Source organism: Orcinus orca, chromosome 1 (genome assembly GCF_937001465.1).
Source record: "Orcinus orca chromosome 1, mOrcOrc1.1, whole genome shotgun sequence".
Lineage (NCBI taxonomy): Eukaryota > Metazoa > Chordata > Mammalia > Artiodactyla > Delphinidae > Orcinus > Orcinus orca.
The window spans coordinates 151,311,340-151,337,376 of NC_064559.1; positions in this window are offsets into that span (position 1 = coordinate 151,311,340).

Sequence of the window (26,037 nt, forward strand, 5' to 3'; positions counted from 1 at the left end):
CTGAAAATGGTTGGGCAGATTCATTCAGCTATACCTCATCCCACTCACATTTTTCCGGGTTAGTGAAAACAATATGAAGGCATTTATCAAATCTTTTGCTGAATTTAAGACAAGATATGTGTACATATTTACCCTGATATATAGCTCTGCAGCCAGTCTCCCATGCGGATTCCAAGAGTCTGTGGAGATTTCACATACGAAGTCCTAATTACTTTTTATACCTGTGTACAGCCACAATACAAGGAATTTAGCAAGATTATCTCAATTGAAACATTATGTCCATTTTGTTAATTTCATGGTAGTCCCTATTTTTTCCTTCTCTGGGATATATAGTTTCTCAAAATCTGAAGGAGGGCTTCCCTGGTGGTGCAGTGGTTGGGAATCCGCCTGCCAATTCAGAGGACGTGGGTTCGTGCCTCGGTCCGGGAGGATCCCACATGACACGGAGCGGCTGGGCCCATGAGCCATGGCTACTGAGCTTGCGCGTCTGGAGCCTGTGCTCCGCAACGGGAGAGGCCACAACAGTGAGAGGCCCGCGCACCACAAAAAAAAAAAAAAAAAAAAAAAAAAAAAGTCTGAAGGAAACTGTTCCTTAACAACAATATGTTTTACAATTAACCATAACCATGTTATTTCTACTTATATATATATTTTTCAACCTAATTAAGAAAATTGCAATTTTCCAGATGTCCCTGGTATGAGCCTGGAGCAATGTACAAACCAACAGTGTTTTTTTAAAGTTTTGCCTGAAGGCCGAGAGTCCACTAACCTGAAAGTGATGGTCACTGATAAGGAACAGAGCATTAGACAAAATATAACATCCAGAATCATTGCATGCTTCCAAGTAGCATTAATTGATGATTAAGTAGAACAAGTCTCTACGGTTCTGGAGCATGACATGTCTGTGTAACGTGGTTATGAAATCTAAGAATAATTTAAAGTACATCCATACCTAAAAACTGATCTCTTATACAGAGAAATTACTGATGATTATGACTACATTTATTCAGGTTAGAAAGGTTTTGTTTAGAAGGCAATATTAGAATGAACATGAATGTATGGTTTAATATGAAGGTAGTACAAATGTGAATGTGGAGAGTTACAAATTTGGCAAAGATTTTAAAACAACAATAAATCCACAAAAACCAAACCTTAGAAAGCATCTACCAAATGTACCCAAATCGAAATTCCAATTGCAATGTTTTGTTTTATTCATTGATGTGCTTTGAACACCTAGAACAACACCTGGCAAATAATAAAGGTTCAGAAAATGGTGCTGGCAGAAGTGGGAGTTTTGAAGAGGAGCACACACTGCTGGGGAGAATATTCCAACTGAACAACTCGGGAAGTCATCAAAATCTGCTTTCTCACTCCATGCCAGAGGAGGCTGCCTTAAGAAAAGTAGGACATAGTATATGTGGAATGACATGACACATCAAATACAGTTAACCTTGGTATTGGTACATAATCATGTCTCAATCATATTGATTGTCATTTTTATTTTTATTATTGGTGGGAGTGTCTTGAAGACAGGTCATTTCTTGCAAGGGGCTGCTCTCCAAGCAAAAGGGCTACAAAAAGCTTAATATAGACCCTGGCCATGAAAGGGGCTGGTCTTAGTTCAAGCTGCTATAATATGATACTTTAGAGAGAGTGGCTTAAACAACATAAATTTATATCCCACAGTTCTGGAGTTTGAGAAGTCTAAGACCTGAGGGCCAACGGATCAGGTATCTGGTGAAAGCTGCTTCCTGGTTTGCAAATGGCTGCCTTCTCATTGTATCCTCACATAGCAAAGAGCAGACAAAGGAATCAATCTCTCTCCTGTCCCTATTTATCAGGGAACAAATCCCATTATGAGGGCTCCACCCTCATGACTTAATTTTCTTCCAAAGGCCCCATCTCCAAAAAACCATTTGGGTTTCAATATATGAATTTGGGGGGAATACAAACATTCAGTCCATAGCAGGGTAAGTCATGTGCCCACCTAAATATGCTCCCAGTGCAGTGTATTTTAAAGCAACTATATCCTACTTCCAAAAGGTCCCTGGGTAGGCTTTGGACAGCTGGTTTTCTCCCATCCCTGAGAGAATGCAGAGGAAGGGCTGCCTGTCCTCTTAGAATGAAGGAGGTTTATCACTGTGTAGTCATTCTGGCACCAAAAGACAGCATTCATATAAAGAAGAGAGCTATGTTGTGAAGACCTCAAGAATCAACAGACTCAGAGATTTCTAAGCTATAATACTCAGCCCACCCCAGTCTTAGAAGCTTTGTCACACTAAGAGTGGTCAATAAATTTGAAATGAAAAAATCCATGAATATGGAATTCAGCTTAAGGACAATCTTCCTCCAATCTTTTCTCACTGCCCTCTGATAAGACTTTCTCTTTGGTTCATGTTCCTCCTTTAGTTCTACCTTCCTGAATGTTCACTATGTCCTGCATCCTGTTATTTGTATTTATTTGCCTTTTATTTATTAAATAAATATATATTGAGCTCCTCAGAGTATCTGACCCTCACAACAACTGCATGAAGTAGATATAGTACCATCCTCATTTGCAGAAGAAAATGACAAAGCTAAATTGCTCAAATTTGCAGAGCCATTAAGTGGTAGAGCCACAAATCCAGGTGATCTGACTCCAGAAGCCAAGCTCTTAGCACAGAGTGTTGCTGCAAAGCATTACAAGGCATACCTGCATCAGCGGCTTAGGTAGGATGCCTCCCCTCTCTTTCAGCACCAGCAAAGAAGTGCCTGTGGAGCAGACCACCCCCCCATCCCTGTTTCTTTGGTGTCCTCAGCATCACCATACAAGCAAGGTCAGAGACAGGTTTGTTGGGGGTCTAGGCTTGGACCTTATACAATTTGGGGAGCTCTCTTTAAGAAAAATAATACAAAATTACAGATACATTAGTAGGTATGGAAGTTAACATGTAATTTTATTCTAAATAAGAAATCACAACAAATTAAAAATTTTAAAAGACTGGCAAATGCCATAAAGCCCATAAAAATTAACATACATAATTGATTATCTGCCTGGCATACCACTATAACAATGGACTTCACTTATTACATATTTTGGCTTCCACTTTTTTGATCACTTCTTCATATAATGAAATTTTTAAAAAATTGTAGCCTCTAGAAATAATAGGGAGATAATTAGGTATTTCCTTTAGCATGAATGATTGCATTGTTTTTAATATTAGAACATTTTATTTCAGCTTTAATATAAGAAAACTTTTCTAAATTATCAATAAAATCGTTCATGTTACATACGCTTTTAGGGTTACTGTAAAATTTGGGAATATTCTATCCAGTTTCTTTTCTATATGGGCTATAGGATTTCAAAGCATTTCCACTTTTCTTTGAATCAACAATATTATTTCCCAGTTTGGTATCCATGTAATAGAGTTTTATGAGTGCTATGTTATCTTCATGTAGGGCAATATTTCATCCTAAATAACTTTCATACTATGTTCACATAATTCATTCTTCTTCATTAACTGGATTATCAAAGAACCTATTCAGTACTTTTAGTTGAACTTTATCTCTTCCTCTTAATGAATTTTGGTATCAACTGAAAAAAATTTTTGTTACTATTTGCTTCTCACCATCAGAATAATTTTTATTGATGTCATCACTCATCACTAAACGATCATTGAGTCACATTCTATTAACTTTTGTCTGAATTTTCTCCCAATTCGTAAAGAAAACCCAAAGATGATAAAATATGGTTCTTATATACTTCCAAATAAGAAGGCTGTAATTTCCCACTTGTTTTATTTGAAGCATTCCAAAAATGTCTTCAGAAGAGCATTTAAAATGGCACACTCAAGCTTCATCAAATATTTCAATAAACATTTTACATATTACAACTCTCAGAAAAAAATACAAGTTGCATGTGTGTTTAAAATACCCCATTGTTTAAAATACTCTATGAGATTAATCTGGAAGGAAAACATAACTGTTGCAAAATACTGAAGTAGTCAAAAATTTCATTTACTGTCACAGTAGCTTTTTCTCTGACAAGATTAAGGAAATGAGCTGGCATGGCACATATTCTGCTTGCTTATTAGAGTTTTTAAAGAGTGTTTGCAGCCCTTTGTCCTCCCCTGTCATAACAGCTTCACTGTCAGACAATTTATTACTAATATTTTTCAGCAGTTGGTTACCATATTCCAGAACGTTTTTCATTTTTAAAAATTTAAAGTCACAGTATCTAGATGGTTTCCAGTGGACAAAAAATTAAAAATTACTCATCGGGGTTTTTTTGTTGTTGTTAATTACTAATTAATCAGTGTTCTGTATCCAGTTTAGAAGATTAAAAAAGAATTAATATTTGGTGTTTTTTCCAATTTAGTTTACATTCTCATTTTGTACACATTTTCCCATTATTACAGTTAATTCTCTTTAATCTGTTTCAGATGTCACATTTACTTTTTTCATTTTGACATTTCCCAACATTTCCCAACTGCTCATGTAAAAATAGTCAGGTTTAGCAATTTGAAGAAAGCCAGTCTTTATTGTGAATGCTGAAGGGCAAATGTCTTTCACTTAAAAATTTAATAATCCTAATTACTTTTGTTAAGCTCTTCAAAATAATACTGCATGTTCTTTCTTATCTTTTATTCAAGATATTAGTGTAGAGGCATTTGTAATTGATTTACTTTTTGTAATCCAAGTAAATATAGATTTCTTGCACTCTGTGGAGTCTTCGTGACTTTCAAGGGTTCTCATTATACATATCTGGTCTGGAAACTCATCTGTTGTAAGTAATGACTGTCATGTTAAAAACAGCTTAAACAAAACAATAGATACAAGCTTTTAGTCTCAGCGTAGACAAGCCAGGATCTACAGTAGTTTAATCATATTATTTTCCAAATATTTCCTTGAGTTGCTTTTTTTCCTATTTTATGTTCTGTTTGATTCTCTGTAAAGTTATTGGAAACAATTTCAAGAAAACTTTTTTTTATTAAACAATGTTGAGTGAAATTATTTCTTAATAAAGAAGACTACAATGTGTAAAGATCACAATACTTACTGAACTCAGTGACTTCCTCAGTATAAAGCTGCTGCTGACCTTTGCAATCATAAAACTCGGTTCTTAGTCTTGTTCCCTACCCTCAGATTTATGCCTGTCTCCTAAATCACCCGCTTCCTTTTCTAAGGTAACCTATGTAAGTCTCCACCCATTTTTACCATTTTCCCACAGACTGTAAAAGAGGAACCAAGAAAGAGGCTTTGGCCTACACATCTCACAAAACACTCCAGGGCGTGTGCCAACTCTCCGAGTAGGATCTTCTTTGCAATCTTACCACTAAAGGCAGGAGGAATGCCTTTTGTAACCAAACTACTCACAACCCAAGGAAAAATATTCATTCGCCTTGACAGTAAAGTCTAAATTCTTAAAGAAGCCTGCCTATCTTCCCTTGAATTATGCAAATTACATCATTATGTGGAGCTGAGCATATTCCTCTCAATGGCTTTCTCTCTTAGTTAAAAAGATGCTTTGTGATCACAGTTCTAATAAGGGTCTTATGAAATCTATAGCCATGGGGCCCTTACTCTCCAGAAGAGGGGGAAGTCTAATTTTATTTAATCCTCACAACAGCTAATTGAAATAGATATAATTTTTACTCTTACCTTTCATTTGAGAAAACTTAGACTTAAAGAAGAAATATAAACTTCACTTGGACAGTTTGTAACTGGCAGAGCAAGGAATCAATTTCAGAACTATCTAACTATAAACCTCATACTCTTATCCAGTGTTGTATGGGAGACACCTTGTACTAGCTTACAAAAGCCAATTGTTTGTTAAATTTTTAGGACGTTTTTGAGTTGGTTGTTAAGCTATTAGGAAAAATCAAATTATACAAATTAATAAATTATTTAGAAACAAAGGTAATAAGTAGCTAAAACACATCACTTCCTCATTAATTAACTATACTTTACTATTATCACTGTTCTTGAGTTTATGTATCTTTTTTTTATTATCTGCAGGGTGGAACCCCTATATAATGGTGGGCTACTGCACATCTTTTCCAAACTCCATGTTCAGTGAATTCAAGTTCGTAACTTGAAAGTGGCCAGGATGGAAGTATTTACATCATAGAAATTAGCAGCAGTCCCCTACCCTATCAGGGCTGGTTGTTAAATATTTTTCATTATACTATTTCTCTTAACCATTACACTATCCAACCTTTGAACAGTGATTATTTCTCTCTGCGAAAATGCTTCACCACAACCCATGTGTCAGAGACTTGATATTGTCACTGCCATGTAATCCTGCACTCCATTGGTCTAAAGATTTCACATATTCTTAGGTATTTCACATATTGTGGACTAGGATATAGTTAACTACTGTAAACATTCTACTTTTTATAGTAACAGAAAAGAACAAAATTCATTCTCCTCAGACTGACAGATGCCCAATATAATAAATGTATTACTTACATAACAAGTATCAATGAAGTGATAGATTGTTGTCCCTCTTAAAAGACCTTTTTGAGCAAGGGAGAAATTTAATATTTAGAAAATGAAATGAAAAATACAAAAGCTAGAACTTCTTGTTTAGACTACAGACAGAAAAAAGAAACATACTGAGGGTTTAAATCAACTCTCTGTGTGCAGAAAATTCAGACATTAAGTAAGAAGTAACTGGCAGAATTTGTGCCAAAGGAGTCTCTGATCCCCTCACATACATACACGTCCACTGATTATGTACCTTATTTCGAACCTAGTCACAAAATTCAAAAGAGCCAAAATCTTTATCCTCAATTCCACTTGAACTTAACACAGTTTATTTTGCACAGTTAAGTCATATGCTGACATAGGCCCAGTGAAATCAAAATGAAATATCCTTCTCTATTAATGTTGCACAGTACTGTTGTTCAAAGATATTTATGTTATATATTTTCAGAATGTGATATATATGAAGCACTGCGACAGCCAAGTATTTAGTAATATGTTCTAAATTTTCCTCTAAATAACATTTCCAGTAAACCATAGGTAAGTATGAAAAGCAAAAGATAATATAAAATTAGAAAATTGCTTCATTAAGAATGAGTCTGTGACACAATTACTTACTCTCCAATAAAGAGCAGCTACAAAGTATAGAATAACAACTCTGAAACTTAAAGTTTAGCTAAGGCTGTTTTTTAAATTGGCCTTATTGGATGACAGATCCAATTCTGAAAATTTCATAGACCCAAAAAATTAGGAATACTGTCAGGAAAACTCATTTAATTTACCTCATTAGGCAGGAATACATCTATACCAGTATTTCCCAAAGTTGCACAGGATGGTAAGAGCTATTACATGAGAAAAAGGATTAGTCAAATAAGCTTGAGAAAGGCTGGATTAAAAAAAAAAAAAAAATTTTTAACAATCCCTCGTCTCTAGGTTCTGGGAGCCACTCTGTCCCCTTGACCCTTCAGGCCCTAGGAAGGTAAAGCCCTGCTGTAACCTGCCATGAGGTATTGTACTACCATTACTGGTGCTCTTAAACCTGTCTAAACCTTCATAAATGTAATTAAACTCTTCTCAAATTACCAAGTTAAGTGTCTCAACTATTTCCCTCAGGCTCCTAACTGATAGACACATCTCCACCATTTCCTCACCAGGCTTATAGAACCACACTCTCCACATTTTTTTTTTTTTTTTTTGCGGTACATGGGCCTCTCACTGCTGTGGCCTCTCCCGTTGCGGAGCACAAGCTCCGGACGCGCAGGCTCAGCGGCCATGGCTCACGGGCCCAGCCACTCCGCGGCATGTGGGATCTTCCCGGACCGGGGCACGAACCCGTGTCCCCGGCATCGACAGGTGGACTCTCAACCACTGCGCCACCAGGGAAGTCCTCTTCACTTTTTTGACTTAAAAATATGGTAGGCCATGAAGGTGAGGCTATTCACACTGCCTGGGTCATTTAAAGTCTAAACAAAATCAAGGCTTCAGCCCTTCTGGAAGATAAGCAAACACCCTGATGACAGCTATCAATGGGTGATCCTCATCAATGGGAACAAAAAGAAATCCTAGCAGCTGTTCAATCCAAGCAATGCATGCCATTCATTGGAATGGAGACTAGATGATGTGCAGAAATAGCCCCAGTCCCTGGCATCTCCCAGGAAATAGTCACAGAGAGTTCTGGCTTGGACAGAGCTTGGTCATCTCTTGAGGATGACATCATGCCAGTCCACATAGTCTCTCTTTTCTTCCATTTACCATTGCATGGAGTCCTACCCAGTCTAGGGACAAGAAAATAATATATCTGTACAAATGTTTTCTGTTTTCCACCATGGATTTTTGAACTTAAAATGAAGAATTGCTTCTTTGATTCTCTTATTTTCATTATTCCAGGACTGATGCAAAAGCCTCCAAAATATAGGAGAAGAAATGCAATAAAACATGAAGTGGAAAGAAACCTATCAGTATATCCCCAAATGTATTTTTTTGCCACCTAAAGTTTGATAGGTTCTAGTTCAAAATGACGGAGCCAGTACATATGTTTACTTCTCCTCTCCTCCCAAAAGTCCTCTTGAAATAATGCTATAAATCTATAAAAGGAATAAATTTATAAAGGCACTGAATGTTATAATGGCAAGTAAAGATTTTAACAGATACCTGCAAAACCAAAGGCAGTAAAACTAAATCAACAAAGAAATAATAACTGAGGAGGCTAGAACTCAGGGTATGCATAGGAGAAAATTGCAATAGAGATAGGAACTCTGCATAACAAATCAAAAGCTTTCCCTGAATTTATAGGTAGAGAAACCAAGTGTAAGAGAAGAAAAGCTACCATAAAAAATAGCAAACTAGCTATTGAAGGAATATGCTTCAGGCGGTCCTGAAGCCTAAAACCTGCCAATGGGGTGGCAAGCCGAGAATTAAACTTTAATCTCTCCAGTCTTACAATAGCACTGAGGGGTAGTTTGGGAGTGTTACCATTTACAGTATTTTCAAATGTTGGGCAGCCAAGCACATAGCACAAGTCTCTAGAGAGAGCAGTCATAAGGGACCAACTATGTATAAAAATACTATGAGGTTGTCAAGGCTAGTGTCCTGAAGAGTCATCACCCAGATTAAGTAGTATTATTAGTAGGCTGGCAAGTTCATGGGCATTTGAGAGCAAGAGGGTCTTACTCATCCAACTGATAGCATTGCTGTGTATAGCCAATTTGTGAGCAGTAGCTTTGTCCTTTACATGCTTAAAGAAACTTGTATACTCTGTCTTGTGTTTAAACAATGTTCTGCCAATCACATAACCATGCTAGTTTGACTAATTGCAGATTGGTGTCAAGAGAAGGATTCACACACACACACACACACACACACACACACACAGAGAGAGAAAGAACCTAAAACAAAAAAAGTCGGATCAGATTCTGGGGCAGTATTATACAATGGTTATAAGTACTACCTCTAGTCCCCAACTGCCTTAGTGTAAATCTTATCTCTGACACCGATAAGGTATGTAACATTAACCTTTCACATCTCAGTTTTCTTATCTCCAAAATGGGGATTACACTTCAACTCTCAATACATTTAACTTCCTCTGAGATTTCAATGAGCTAATACACACAAAATTTCATGTACCTGTCACATAAAAAATATTTTAGGGCTTCCCTGGTGGTGCAGTGGTGGAGAGTCCGCCTGCCGATGCAGGGGACACAGGTTTGTGCCCCGGTCCGGGAGGATCCCACATGCCGCGGAGCGGCTGGGCCGGTGAGCCATGGCCGCTGAGCCTGCGCATCCGAAGCCTGTGCTCCCCAACAGGGAGAGGCCACAACAGTAAGAGGCCCGCGTACCACAAAAAAAAAAAATAATAATATTTTACATTATCATTTTATTACAGCTATTTTAAGGTCTATAGATTTTTCTATAACAGGCCAGAGAGTAAATATTTTAGGTCTTGCAAGCCAAATATGATCCCTGTTGCATATTCTTGTGTGTGTGTGTGTTTGTATGTGTGTTTACAACTTTAAAAATGTAAAAACCACATTTAACTCACAGGCCATACAAAAACAGGCCACAGGGAAAATTTGGCCTACTGTCTGCAATTTGCCAACCCCTGTGTTAAAACATTATTTCACTTTCTATTGTAGGGATAAATACCCATCCCTTTTCTATTAAGAAATGGCAACCTCACACTGAGATTCTAAATCACCTATTAAGAAAATGTATGAAAAGATAAAGGAAAATTATTTCCCCAAGATTTGTAGACTTAGAGAAAACAAGCACATTGCCAGTCTCCTCCTTATCTTAGTTGGCCCAGCCCAAGAGAGTCATCTCTTCTAAACAAAATTATGTCCAATGAGAATAAATTATTTATCCTCTTTAGATGAATTATTTTGACAACATTACAATTCAGTATAGTTCAGAACCATGTATCATCCTGGAAATGAACTTAGAGATGTCAATTTCTCAGACACGTCTATCTAAACATTTTCCTACTAAGACTGAATAGGAGGGGTTATCAAATGGATAATATTTAGCAGAGGTAAAATATATTATACAAGGGAGTTAAAAGTGAATTAAAGTTAACAAAACATCAGGAATTCTAGCATCAGGAATGTAGGAGAGTAAGGAGCAGGGGCAACAGCTACGTGCTGAAAACTGATACAACAGAACATAGCAAGTTGCCCCAGAAGACTGAAAGTAAGGCCAGCAGTCTTTTGTGGACGTGACATGAATGAACTGGACATATGAATGTAGGACCTCACAAGGCCCTTAAATGGCAGCATCTCCCCTGAACAAGCTCTGATGCTAATTGGATGTGCAAAATGAGAGATTATAGTTTTACAAGGTCAACCTGAAAGCATTTAATTTCCTGGGAATCTCTTTGGTGGTGAAGCATTTAAATTAAAATACACCACAAAATCTTAAGAACAAATTTCTGATCATAGCCAAAAACAGGAAGCGCAACGCCTCGTCAGTCTGTCAAGATTTTGGCAAAACCATATTCTACATTTGTGGATCTTTCTGAGCTAAATTTACTAAATTACAAGAAAAAGGTAATTGAAGCTTTATCTTCAGAGGATCATTCGATTAATACAAATTACCAGTGTGGGAGTGCAGGCATACTATTTTGATATGTGATGTATATACACATAAATATTAATATATTCCTTTCATATATTCATATTTTGTATTTAAAGGAAAAGATATTTGAATTGAAATTTCCTGTTGCTAATATTTGATGAATTCCTGGTTTTTATCTTATGTGAAAATGAAAAGTATTAGAAATGGACTAAAAATTTCTGCAATTATTAGTAAAGTATTTTTATTAAATATAATTTAATTAATAATTAAGTATAATTTAAATTAAGTATATTAAATTAAGTATAATTTAATAATTAAGTATTATTAAATATAATTTTAAACATAACATTAAACATGAAATATCAATATGTTATAATGCAATGTGCTGTTGTCTATTTCAGTTGACTCTTGTGGAACCAGGCAATGTTACCTGCATAAATTTTTCCACCTGAACCTTTGGGGTTTGAAAACATTCTGATGATTCTTGGCATTTATTTAGATGTACTATCTGACATTCTCTAACTGAAAAATTAGACTGATACAATAACATTGAGCTAATAAATATTTGTATACATCCATTGTAATTCAATACCAAAACTATCTGACATAAAAGATATATATTGACTGAAGTGCCCATAGAAATAAAAAGGTAAAAGTTATTTTTAGGCAATTGTTTACAATTCCACTTAAAATATTAGATGTCTTCTGCCTGTACCTTCTTTATAATTTCTTAGGAATGAGGGTAGAATTTTTTTACTTCTTGGACAGTTTGTCCTCTAAAATGCTGATAAGGGGAGCTGTTTAGGTAGCAAATTCTAAGGTACTTGAGGGAGGGTATAAAAATAGAATAAGAAAAGAAAGGACTTGTAAATATAAGGACAAAATGTTGCTTGGCATGACAATAAATTACAACAAAACTGCTGGGGAAAGAAGAAATTAGATTAACAAGTCTCGTATTAGGGCTAACATAGAAACTTTGTTAAGTTAAAAATATCGTAAAATTGTTATCTTTTCTTTAAAAAGAAAAAAATTATATTTTCTGCTCTGTAACTCAGGTGGCTTCATTGGCATGCTGCATCCCCAATTCTCATATAAAATACTAAAATTTCTATGTTGAGCCCCTGATTTGACATTTATTACTATTTCTTAACATAAAGAACTAGAGTCCTATGGTGAGTGTGGCATATTAAAAGTAGTAGAACCCAGAGTGAGACTGAAACATCTCATTGAAGTTAGAAAACAAGGACTTTTATTTTCGTTTTGGTACCTTCCTCTACCATTTAGATGTTTATTACTGTGTCTGCATATGTATGTGTATAGTTATAAATAAGTAAATAAAATAGATTGCAGGTATTACTTAATATATTATATATATTATAATCAAGTCCACATTATATAACAGTAGGGTGAAAGCACTGCTACTTTTGTGTACCATGCCTTCTTACAGAACGGCAGTATGAAATGTATTTAACAGAAAGCACCATGGAAAATACTATCAGTGGCTGACATACGGAGTGAAAATTCTCCTTCCCTAAATGACTATGATCCACTCATCTAATTGTTCTTTGGCTTATTCCTGATGATCAAAGAAGTGGAGGTTGGGCTATCTGGGCATAATCAGCATGCCCTCCTTCTCTATTCTTTTCAGCTTCACAAGTTTCTTGCTCCTCTGGTACCCCTAGATAGTTTTGCAGTCTCTGGTATATCCTCAACTATGGTATTGCCCTCCTTAGGTGCTCTTAAACCTCACACACAGAATATCCATAATTTTGCCCACTAGGAAGGTGAAAAACTCTTGGAATTGTCATTTCTATTGGTGGGCTGGTGGAGCAGCTCAGTGTTTGTTTTTTTTTTTTGTTTGTATGTTTTAAGACATGATTTGTAGCATTTACCCCTTCCTATGGTGTAAATATTTCCACCATGGCTGATTTCAAGCTACCAACAGTTTAATATCTGCCTCACAAAATTCCTAAATAATTGACAAGCATACTTCATAAATGTGAGAAAGCAACAACACACCACTGGCACTGCTTTCTTTAATTTGCCTTATCTCAGCCTTTTTCAGTGGCTTTTTACATGCAAAAAAAGTCATGTCTGGTTGGTTGTCTTGGGAAACATTACTCCGTATAAATTCACACATCCCACTCTTTGCCACTCCCTGAATTCTATTGTTTGTGTGCATACCCAGAGTTGGTAGGAGAGGCTTAAGTTGTCAACCTGTTATTTCCTACTTGTTTATAAAACTTTTACACATTATATATGCAAGCACTGATAAAAAGGAAATGAAAGTAAAAGGAAGAGCAGAAAAAAGAGAAAGGAAAAGGAGAGAGGGAGAGAAAAGGAAGGGAGGAGTATCATTCTCCTCTGTCTTTTATAAACTTATTACTTGCCTTGTGTTATAACCATTTTTGCATATGTATTGTCACTTTCCCAAGTTAATTTCTGTGTCTCCCATAGCTTATCCCACAATGAGCCTTCAATAAATATTGCTGAAAAAATGGAACAAATGATAATTCACAAGTAAAAATGATTACACAGAGAAACCTTGTCTCAATATTAAGCCACAAAAAAATCTGATTTCCAAATTTCACTTTGTTTGCCATCAATTCTCCACCATTGTCAAGTTAGTATTGCCAGCCCAACATCAACATGTTCTTACAGTACACTATTGCCTTTGCATTTTCCTTCTAAAATGGGGAACACATACTGTATCTACCTTACTCTGTTTAAGGTAATACTTCTGTGCTTCACTGAGATAATCACTCTTTGCTGATAATAGACCGACTCTTTGTTGTTGGTGCTCATGTGTTATTTTTTTCATCCAGATAAAGAAAGCAGCCCCCACAGACATGTGCAGCATGATGTGACTATCAGAATGGATTAGAATTGGGTTTTATTTCTTAGTCTTATTGTCAAGGTATCGTTAAGAGCTGTCTGCTGCTGATGAGATCAGTTAGTGCAGTAGATAGTTCAATGCTGAACTCTTTGAAATACTATGTACATTTAACTCAGAAGTTTAAAAATTGTTAAATAAAAATGAACTATCCCCTCAAACTAGAAAGAGAAGACTAGCATAGCCTTTTTGTTACTGTTCATTTGCTTAATGTAGGAGGTATGAATCTTAATCAGATAAATAAGCAAAATCACATTTCATTACTGTCCGTAAACCATCTAATTTCTATTCTGAGTACCCAGTCCCACTGAGTTGGTGAGAAATTCAATCTCAGCTATTTCCAGGCTTTCTCCCACCCTCAGGTTTGTGCTGAGGCTCCAAGGTCTTACTCTACGTCCAAGCAGTAGAACACTGATCACTAGGTATCTGCTCACATTGGTAACAGTTGGATTTTGCTGCAGCCACATGAGCCCATCAAGTCCACCAGTGTGCCACTGCCATGCCATGCATAGGGTAGGGGCTCTTTGACAAAGCTAGGACTCTAAGCTTGGCATCTAACCCACCTGGTTTATCACCTGGAGACTTCTCCTGAAACTCTGCTACACCCTTGGGTGCTTCCAGGGTGGACGTGAACGTCCCCTCTGTTCAAGAACCAGCAGACCTGTTTCCTCCCCCAGACCTGGAGAAAGCTCTTTTTCCTTTGGCGAACCTTCTGTCTCTCTTGGTTTCACATAGAGATACCAATTTCCTCTCTCTCCAAATTTTATTATCCTCAGTGGGCAAACAGAAGCCAGGAAACCCTGCCAAAGACCTTTCATGTGGCAAGGAAGTATGAAATATGTTGTCAGCTTGAATGGAGGACAGAAAAGGGGGAAAATTCAAGGAGGAAAAATGAACATCTCAACTTTCAGTTAATATCTCAAAAAAAGAATCCATGTTAGCAAAATATCTACCAAACATCTTCTGCTTAGGAATATCTATACTTAGGGATTTCATTGCTTCAATTTAGGTGACCTAGCTTTCCTACCCTCCATTCTCCTCCCTCAAAATGCTAGCTTAGGTACATTTCTGTCCTTTCTATCTACTTGTTCTTTGCCTAAAAAGACAACATTCTGCTATAAAGTAGGAAAATGCATAAACAGTATGATTTAAGGGATGCTAGGAAGGTCCATCCCTATTCAAAGATGCTTGTTTCTCTGCTACTGATGACTTCAGCACTACCACTAAAAAAAAAACAATGCTTTGAATTAAGGCATAGCTACAGGGTACTTAAAAATAATCCATGATTCAACTATTTATTCAATAAATATTTATTGATGACATATATGTCAGACACTGCTGGGCACAAGATATACTACAATAAATAAGCAAGCATGTTTCCCCTCTCAATGAGTTTACAATCTACTTGTGAAGAGAGACATGATAAAACATTTCTAAAATGATTATTTGATTATAATTATAAAAGCTATGAAAGGAAAATGGAGGTAGCTGTGAGAATATGTAATAGGGGACTTTCCTGATAAAGCAGCATTTAGGCCAGAAGTTAAAAAGTAAGTGAGGAGGAGAGGAGGGTTCTAAAGCATTGCACATAGCAAGTCTGGAAACAGGCATAATGTTGTTTAGAATTAAAAAAAAAAACAAACTGAAAGAAGCCTCTGGTGGTTGAACCCTAAGGGTGGGAGAGAATGCCTCAAAGCAAGGCCAGAAGTTGAGCAGGGGTTAGCAGTAGCAGGGCTGTGTAAACCACAACAAAGATTCTGGTATTTATCAAAAAAGACACTGAAGTTTTTTAAGGAAAGCAATGAATAACCAGGTTTCTCTTTAAGAACTCTGGTTGCTGTGCAGAAAATTAATTGGAAGGATGCAAAGACTGAATACGTAAAACATTATGCCATTATCAGCTATTAGCATCCTAGTCTCTCAAATTCTTTCCAAGGAGCTGTTGATACACAAGTGTGATAATTAAGGCCTTCAGACTGAGATTCCTCACAGATCCACATCCTCACTGAAATGCACCTTTCTCTGTACATCTCTCCTCTTCTTTTTCTCATGCCCTTTTTCTTATAATAAAGTCTCTTCTTAGTATGACAGTTCCACTGCCAGGATCCATGTCTTAATCAGGGAGGTTTATAAACCCTTGCCTATTAAGCCTCCCCTCACTCTTACCACTCAGGGACCATGAACTGGAGTCCTGTCTCTGAACTCCGGTCTAGGGAATGGTGCTTTGTTATCTGCCAGCAGGTTCAGCTGATAATGCCTCCTCTAATACTTCCAGTTACTCTGCTTCATGTATCAAGACACGCCCTACACTCTACTGACTGACACCCTCCTAGCTAAATATACTAGCATTTCTCACCTCAATTATCCAAACATTCTACTGATGCATTTTCCTTTATTAGGCCTTGCTTACCTCCAATGCTTTGGCTCACACTGCCACAAGAAAGATCTCCCTAAACCAAAAATTTTGCTGTGTCATTTCCCTGCTTCAATGTTTCACATTTCTTATAGACAAATTGTAAACTCCTCACATGTCATACATGGTGCTTCATAACTGGACCCCACTTACCTTTACAGCCTTGTCTCACACGCTCTCCTTTGCACTTTATGCTCATCACCCTTAACTTATTTAAGAGTTTAAGTAGACGCTGAACCTGCTGGGGTGCTCACCTCACTGGAACACATTAGAAATACTGGGCTTGCTAACTTGGATCTTTATTGTTTGTTTTTGTTTTTTGGGTTTTTTTTTTTTTTTTTTGCGGTACGTGGGCCTCTCACTGTTGTGGCCTCTCCCGTTGCAGAGCACAGGCTCCAGACGCGCAGGCTCAGCGGCCATGGCTCACGGGCCCAGCCGCTCCGCGGCATGTGGAATCTTCCCGGACCGGGGCACGAACCCGCGTCCCCTGCATCGGCAGGCAGACTCCCAACCACTGCGCCACCAGGGAAGCCCTAAATTTTGCATTTTTAACACACCTCCCAAGAAGTTCTCTGATTCAAAACACACACAAACTGAAGAAAAGGAAGTAAATGGGGAACATTTCATTGAATAATTCCACAATATCGACCCTGCTTTGACCCTGCTGAAGTGAATTACTAAGAGAATGTGTTTTGCATATAGTTTTTCGTAGTAGAAAAATCAATTCCTCCTTGACCCCAAGAAGTAAATATTGAATGAATAGTTTTTAAATATCCATTTTAAGGGGCGACAAAATGTTAGCCTGCCTAACAAGCCCTAATTCTCAGCACGCTTTTGCAAGCCCCTTGTGTTTTTCATAGGCTATTTTCTTTTGAAACACATTTCATTCCCTCATGCTATTGCCTACTCAGCTTAAATAACACTCCTTTATGGAGGCCTTCCATGACCCATAGACTACGGTAGGCCCCTCTCTATACTCTTCTATCTTCCCATATTTCTCTTATTTTATTGTGTATCCATTCTTCTAGACCTTAAGCAGGACATTCTTTGTTTTGTTGACATATATCCTAAGCACCTAGACCAGTGCCTAGAATATAGAAATTCCTCAATAATTACTGGATGAATAAATAAATACATGAATGAACAAATACATGAATATAATATTACTCCATGTTAGAGTTCCCTGGTTCTTTGCCTGAACTGCCCCTGTCATTTATCACCATGGCTTCCAGTTACCATCTTCTGCTCGAAGCTGTGTCTATGAACTGAATTAATGACAAATCTAGAATTAAGTGCAGCTGCTGCTACACGTACCCAGGCGCGTGGAAGTTTTCAACCATGGACATAGAAAAAGTAAATGCGAAGACACTGAACAGCACGAATCGTCTCCTTCATAATCTTGTTTATGGCTACACCTCCTCACATTTCTCTCCGGTTTTCATAGGGAACTCCACTCCAGGCACTGGGAAAACAGTTGAGTTAAAGAAGTCGCAGCCCTGCAACTCCCAAAGAACTATAGCTAGGGTGGCTCCAGTGAATTCAAAGCTACAGAGAATGGCAGGTCAAAATAGCTGCCTCGGAAATTATTGAACTATGGACTATGAAATAAGCAAAGTTTTCTTCTAGCTGATGCAATCACTCCACGGTTGCAGCAAGTGCTTACTATATTCTAGGGCATTGTGTTGTCTTTTATACATATTATTCAATTTAAAAAACATGAAAACCTTACAAGGTAGGTTGAACCCATATTATACCCATTCTATAGATGAGAAAACTGAGGCCCAGGGATGTTAAATAAATTGCCCAAGATCACCCAATTAGGGAATGGCAGAGCCAAAATTCCAAACAGATCTAACTGACTCCAGTATACAGACACCCTTAATATAGCTGACATCCTTCTTCCCCCACCCTCCAATCAACTTCTAGAGAAAATGAAAGCTAGTTTCAAGAACCAAAACAAGTTGATAAGAAAGAAAGTTAATCTTTCTCTTTATAATGTTATAATTCTTCATTTTGGGTTCTTTTCAACCAGCTGTTGCACGCTCTACTTTTGTGGTAAATAACATTTCTTTAAACAGAAAAGGTTTCTCACTCTATCTACATCTAAAAGTAATTAAGAATGATTAGGAAGCATTCAGGAAAAAAATCTAAGCAAATGACTTTGAATGCATTCTATAAAGTACATGAAACTAAAAGTACAGAATCACTGAAAGATCTTGCCACTATTTAAAAAAGAAATATATTTAAAAATTGCTGAAATTATCATTCATAATAGGTTTATTATTAAATTTGTAATACCATTAAGCATAAACAGCCCATTATTGTGGAAGATTCCATGGAGAGAGAGGTCAGTGCATTGGTTAATGGGGGAAATAAATTTAGAAGATGCTAAAAATAATACTGACTAGCAGAAGGAAGTATTATGGTGGAGGGGGAAGGGGAGAGAAAGAAGATGGTGACCCTGAAGACAATGAATTAGGGCTGCCCTTCCTCCCTGAGACAGAGAAGGATGTGGGGGCATTGTGTGTTTAGGGGGGACTAAGCATGAAACATATTCTATGTTGACACAAACTGAGTCATGAGAAACAAAGCCAGTGAAGGTGACAATGATAAAGCTAAAATTTATTGAGCATTTAATACATGCCAGGGTCTGTACTAGGCTCTTCACATGGCTCTTTACACATTTTTTTTTTTTGGCCACACCCCGTGGCTTGTGGGATCTCAGTTCCCTGACTAGGGATTGAACCGAGACCATGGCAGTGAAAACTCAAAATCCTAACCATTAGGCCACCAAGGAACTCCAGTTCTTTACAGATTTTTAACAAAGAGCTTTAAAAAAAAATGAAAGACACAGTTTTGGGAGATCAAAGATGCTTTCATTTGAATTCGAGATTTTAAAAAAATTGTTAAAAATCATTTAGACCCTGACCTAATGAAACTTAAAAGCTTTTGCACAGCAAAGGAAACCATAAACAAGACGAAGAGACAACCCTCAGAATGGGAGAAAATATTTGCAAATGAAGCAACTGACACAGGATTAATCTCCAAAATATACAGGCAGCTCATGCAGCTCAATATCAAAAAAACAAACATACCAATCCAAAAATGGGCAGAAGACCTGAAGAGACATTTCCCCAAAGAAGATATACAGATGGCCAACAAACACATGAAAGGATGCTCAACATCACTAATCATTAGAGAAATGCAAATCAAAACTACAATGAGGTATCACCTCACACCAGTCAGAATGGCCATCATCAAGAAATCTACAAACAATAAATGCTGGAGAGGGTGTGGAGAAAAGGGAACCCTCCTACAATGTTGGTGGGAATGTAAACTGATACAGCCACTATGGAGAACAGTATGGAGGTTCCTTAAAAAACTGAAAATAGAACTACCATACGACCCAGCAATCCCACTACTAGGCATGTACCCTGAGAAAACCATAATTCAAAAAGAGTCATGTACCAAAATGTTCATTGCAGCTCTATTTACAATAGCCAGGACATGGAATCAACCTATGTGTCCATCGACAGATGAATGGATAAAGAAGATGCGGCACGTATATACGATGGAATATTACTCAGTCATAAAAAGAAACAAAATTGAGTTATTTGCAGTGAGGTGGATGGACCTAGAGACTGTCATACAGAGTGAAGTAAGTCAGAAAGAGAAAAACAAATACCGTATGCTAACACATATATATGGAATCTAAAAACAAAAAAATGGTTCTGAAGAACCTAGGGGCAGGACAGGAATAAAGACACAGACATAGAGAATGGACTTGAGGACACGAGGAGAGGGAAAAACAAATACCGTATGCTAACACATATATATGGAATCTAAAAACAAAAAAATGGTTCTGAAGAACCTAGGGGCAGGACAGGAATAAAGACACAGACATAGAGAATGGACTTGAGGACACGAGGAGAGGGAAAGGTAAGCTGGGACGAAGTGAGAGAGTTGCATGGACATATATACACTACCAAATGTAAAATAGATAGCTAGTGGGAAGCAGCCGCCTAGCACAGGGAGATCAGCTCGGTGCTTTGTGTACACCTAGAGGGGTGGGATAGGAGGGTGGGAGGGAGACACAAGAGGGAGGAGATATGGGGATATATTTATAGGTACAGCTGATTTACTTTGTTATACAGCAGAAACTAACACACCATTGTAAAGCAATTATACTCCAATAAAGATGTTAAAAAAAAAAGAAAGAAATCATTTAGACCCTGGCAACCAACAAATAAGAAATTTGTGTGAACTTACTATATTTCTAATACTTCATTAGAAATCAAGAGAAGTTTTTTTAAAACAAAGTATGCTCTGAAATCAGAGGGCCATATAACCTATGATGGAGTTAAATCTAACATATGAGGATAAAATATAGTAATAGTTCAGAAAAAGGCAATTTATATGGCTTGTAGGGTAAAATGAGGCAGGAAGGACTGCATCTGTACCTTAAGAAAAGTACAGGAATTAGATGAATGGGGGCAAAGGAGACAGATCTCTAGACCAAAGGCATCATGTGAGGAAAGCAACACAGACGAAATTCAAATTAAAGGCAGTAAGATTTGACTAGTTGGAATTAAGGACAGGTTCTGGGGAGAAATGAGAAAGAGTTAGGCCTATATGTTGGAATGAGATTATGGCAAAACTTAAAACACTTTAAATTAACTAAAATATAAAGTACTCGAACTCTAATTGGTCTTTGCAATTTCTCCATCACTCCACCTATTTCACCGAAACCCAAGTGAGTAACTGCCTACCCAGACACTGACTGAATGGCTTTCTATCTACATTCACTCCTAGTTCAATAGCTTCATGTCCAATCACTGTTTAATAACCCCAACTAGGATTTGAGACAGGTACAGGGACAGTACCATATCCCTTATGTGGAAATAAGAAATCGATGCCCTAAAGGAGATTTCTTTTCCTAATAACAGCATCCTCTGCATGGTATTAAGCCCCCAGTGCACTGCAGCATCTTCCCTGGCCCTCAGTGCCTGTCTCCTCCTGGAGGAAAGCATGAGTTTCACTGTGTAGAGAGTCCAGACATGTTAACATGAACTATGGGATTCATCAGCTTAGGATGTAAGATGTAAGCTGGTAAGCACAGCTCACCCATAAATCCAGCCCATGGCTGTCATGATCTCCTCAGAGAGTCTCTGAAAATAGAATGCTCTGTACAGGCAAAGCAGTTTTCTTTCTCACATTTAGTGGGGAGTGGAAGACATGTTTTCCAAAGACAGAATAATGTGAGTGTGAAAGCTGGACTCCTGTATAACTCAGCACCCTTTCTGTCATCACAGCAAGCTGCCTCTGTCAAATGTGCTGAGTCTCACATCAACAGTAGTAATTATGTGGGAAAAGGTGCTCCTTGTAGCCACTGTGGGCTGTCGTAGTGAAAGATACTGAAAACTTAAGCACTGTTAGACTGTGAATTTGTCACTCTAAGTAGGACAATGCCTAATGGCGATAAAGAAAATGAAGCAACACCTGACATTAAATCTTTTTTATGGTATTTTCATAGAAATTGAAGAAACACCTACATAATCCCTAACCTCAGGAAGGAACATGAAAAGAAAAATACAGTCCTTATGACATGGACTTTCATAGCTGGATGGGATGTTCAGGATCATTAATAACAATTCCTTTTCCAGGTGAAGAAATTGAGACCTAGAAAAGGAAAGATATTCAACCCAAATCCATATAGCTTTTAGAGGCAGAGTACAACTATTTGGACGATGTCCCAAATGTCTTGCTTTTTCTGGTGATGCCATGCTAATAAATATTTGCAGTCCACAAAACGATAGGGTATATATTATTATACTTGATTTTTACTGCAACCCTCTGAGGGTTGCAGTAAAGACTCAGATCCAAAACCCAAGGCTCAGGAAGATCAACTGACATGTCCAAAGAGCTCATGGAAATGGTAGGGCTTACATCTGCCTCTTCTTCCCAACTTCCTGAGTCAGTTCCCAGTACCATGCCACCGGTCTTGCAGATAGAACTCAATAGAAACCTCCTCTCCACTTCCCCAGCCACCTCTACAGGAGAATGCAGCTATTAAAAGGAAACAATTGTTCAACAACCACTTCATTCAGCAAATAGGTACTGCATACCAGGCAATGATCTAGGTCATGGCAATATAGCAGTAAAAACAATAGACAAAGTCACTGCTCTCATGGAGACAGACATAACAAATAAGTACAAAACATAACATATAAGAACAAGTGGGAATGAGTGCTATAAAAAAATATAGTAAGGTAAGAGTATAGAGAGTGTTGGGGATAGCAATTCCTACTCACAATGGCTCTGTCCCAACCTGAGCAAATCAGTATGCACAGATCTTATATACAACTTGTAAACAAAAATAACAAGCCCAAGTTCATTGATCTTTAGGGGTCCACAAGCTATAGTCAGTGGTTCCAATAAATAAACAAATGGGCAAACAAAGAATGAAAGCATAAGTTGAATATTTCCTAAGAGAAAACTCTACAGGTTATTTTTCTTTTAACTTTTAAGACAGATTATGTCAACTCTATAAAAGCACAGACTATCTACACAATCATAAACCCTGATTGACAGATATCCATGTCTTAAAAATGGGACCACAATCATTACATAATAAATGCAATTTGCTTGGAATCCTTCCAAAAATTAGAGATTCTACAAAGTAGTCCTTGGCTACAATAAGGTTGTAATTCACCATCTGTCCTAGGACAAAGTGGAAGGGATTCCTGCCCTGGTATCTCTTGCAGATGAACTTCACCCTTTCAGAGTCAGGCAGACTACTCTGAAAAGAACTTAGGCATGCTTTTATTGCAGCTGTCTATGCTGGCCCTGGGCAAGCCTGAGTAATCAATGAAATAGATATCCTTCATCATCTTCTAGAGCCTTCCTCATTCATATGAGTACTTATTCTTCCCACACCAATATTTCCTCAGGAGCCAAAGTACCTTGTGCGGTGCTGACTGCCCACAGCCTACAACTGTGGTACCATCTTAAGGCTGCTCTCTCCATCCTCGAGAACTTGCTGAGAGAAAAAAAATTTACTAAGCACCACAGTAGGTGCTCTATACATGTTATATATTATTTATTCCTCAAAACAACCTGATGAAGTATACATGCTATGTTCATTTTGCAGATGATGTTTATGGAGATTAAGTATCATGCTTGTGGTCACATGCATAGTCTCTTTCTCCTTCCAATGTAGCATGCTAAATGATTAGCTAATTTACTAAATGAATTGGTAAGATCTATATTTTTACATAATATTTCAATATCTTGAAGACAGTAGTAGAATTTATGTATAAGCACTACAAAGAATTTCATTGTTTACAAGTTCCTCACACATTCAATATCACAGTGATGAGTCAACAAGGGAAAGAAAATATGAGTCTTCACCATCCTCAACAAATAAATTTAGGTTCCTGCATAGCTGTATATCCTTTAAAAATTCATAGTTTATATATATATATATATATATATATATATATTTTTTTTTTTTTTTTTTACTTTGATTAGTATGAAGAATAAAGGAAATAGCAGCTTGTGTATTTGGGATTCTTTTCCTGAGAGTGTTGTTAAGTTTATCCTTCCTCTAAAATTAGAAGCACAGGCTATGATAGGCAGGTTTTTGGTTAAATGGTGGAAAAAATAAAGTTTGTGTGTAGAATATACAACAGGTTAGAGATAATTGAAAGCTACTTAAGATGATCTGGCTAGAGAAATGTTCTGATTTCTAGCATTGTCAAGTTTTATCTCCTTAAATAGGTGACAATAGTTCAGCTAATGCAATTTTAGATCTCATTTAATCTTCACAACAACTACATGATGAGAATTATGATCCTCATTTTACAAATATGGAAACTTGGGCTCAGAGAAGTAAAATAAATTCCCAACTGACAGAGTCATCATCTGGACTTGGGTATATCTCTCCCCAGGGTTTGTGCTCTTAAACACTCCAAGGTTTTTATGTGACTCACTCTTACTACCAAAGCCCAAGCCTTACATAGGATCTGACTTTATACATCTCCAAGCAGTGCCAGGGGGTTCCCCAAAGCCAGACACAGACCAGTGTCTATTACAGGTTAACAATAATATTGGTATTCCACAAAAGGCACTTTCAGAAGAGGTAAATACTTACACCACCATTCTGACAATCCAAAAATATTTTTAAGTGTTAAGTGCATTCTTCCAATCATAAAAATGAAGATGAATCATATTCTTGACTTCATATTAAAATTAAATATCCTTTTTTGCATGATTTTTTCTAAAATTAATAAGCTGATGATTCACAACCCCTTGTAATAACACCTTTGACCTACCATTTTTCATAACTGTATTAATGATAAAAATTGTCTCTGAGTTAAAGCATGTTCATCTGGAGGAATGCTATTATAGTCTGCATAAATAGCACTCAGTTATTTTTGAAGAATTACTTTCTCCATCCATTCAAATCTACTCTATATTTGTTACCCTGAAACAGGTAACACTACCTTACCAGAATCCCTGGATTTAAGGGACTTACCTAGCCCCCTCCCTGGCCCTTTATTAAATGATCTGAATCTGTTTTACTTCTTTAACAAGTTTTGCCTGAATGTTGTTTTAGTCATGTAAAAAATGATAAGCCAATAGTTTTAAAAATACTGTACAGATTGCACATGGGGAGGTTGGCAGTCTTTCACACAGTGTTCATTCTCGGCAGCACAAATCTTCACCACAATAGAGAGCCTAAAACAAAAGCCAAATGCTACATAAGGGGTTCTTTTTCTCCTGAAAAAATTCCAACATTGGGGAGCATACCTTCCTCTGGATGCACAAGTATAATTTCCATTATTGTTAATGGGAGCTATACATGCATAACACCCATTACTGCTAATGGGAGCTAAGTGCACACACAAGGGTAGAATACAGTGAAATCTGTCTTAGAAAATCACCCAAGAGAGTAGCAAAAATCAGTTGCCTGGTAGAGAATGGTTTTAAATTAAAAGCAGAACAGAACTGAACTTGAAACCACAGGGGAACTATTTAAACTTCAGGGAGTGGTGGGAATTGGCTTCTTTCTTGCTCTATTCCAGTATCTTGTTTTCCTTATCCATGTTCTTGATGAGAGTCAATGACCTTGTGATCTCCTAAAGAGATGATCCGGAAATGAATTTCACACCTCCATTGATTCAAATGGTCAGCTTGGGGATCCTTTGGTAGGGGAAGGAATACAGCTTCTGGATGATTACATCACAGCACATGCAAAATATGTCACATGGTATCTTTAATGACAGTTAATGAACCAGGATGAAAACAGTAAAGCAATGTTATTATGGCAATTTATATCAATCATTCACTAAACATCAAAAACATCTGTTCTATTATAATGTTATTGTAAAAGTCAATGAAAGATAAACCAGAAAGTGATTTCCATCTACCCAGTGGCCTACAGCTTTTCCTTTGGCATCTCAGGGCTTTGGAAACACAGACTATTCCTAAAATATCTTAAAATCATAGCATCTTATCCTAGTTCAGTCTCCTCATTTTGTAGATAAGGAAACAGCAGAGAAATCAAGTGGTTTTTTTTTCCCCAAAGTAACAGAGCACTAAAGACAGATCTTGGACCCAGAATCCAGAATTTTCCTGACTGCAGATCCAGTGGTTTTAATGTTCAAAAGCCCAAAGGCTCCCAAAGACTTTCATC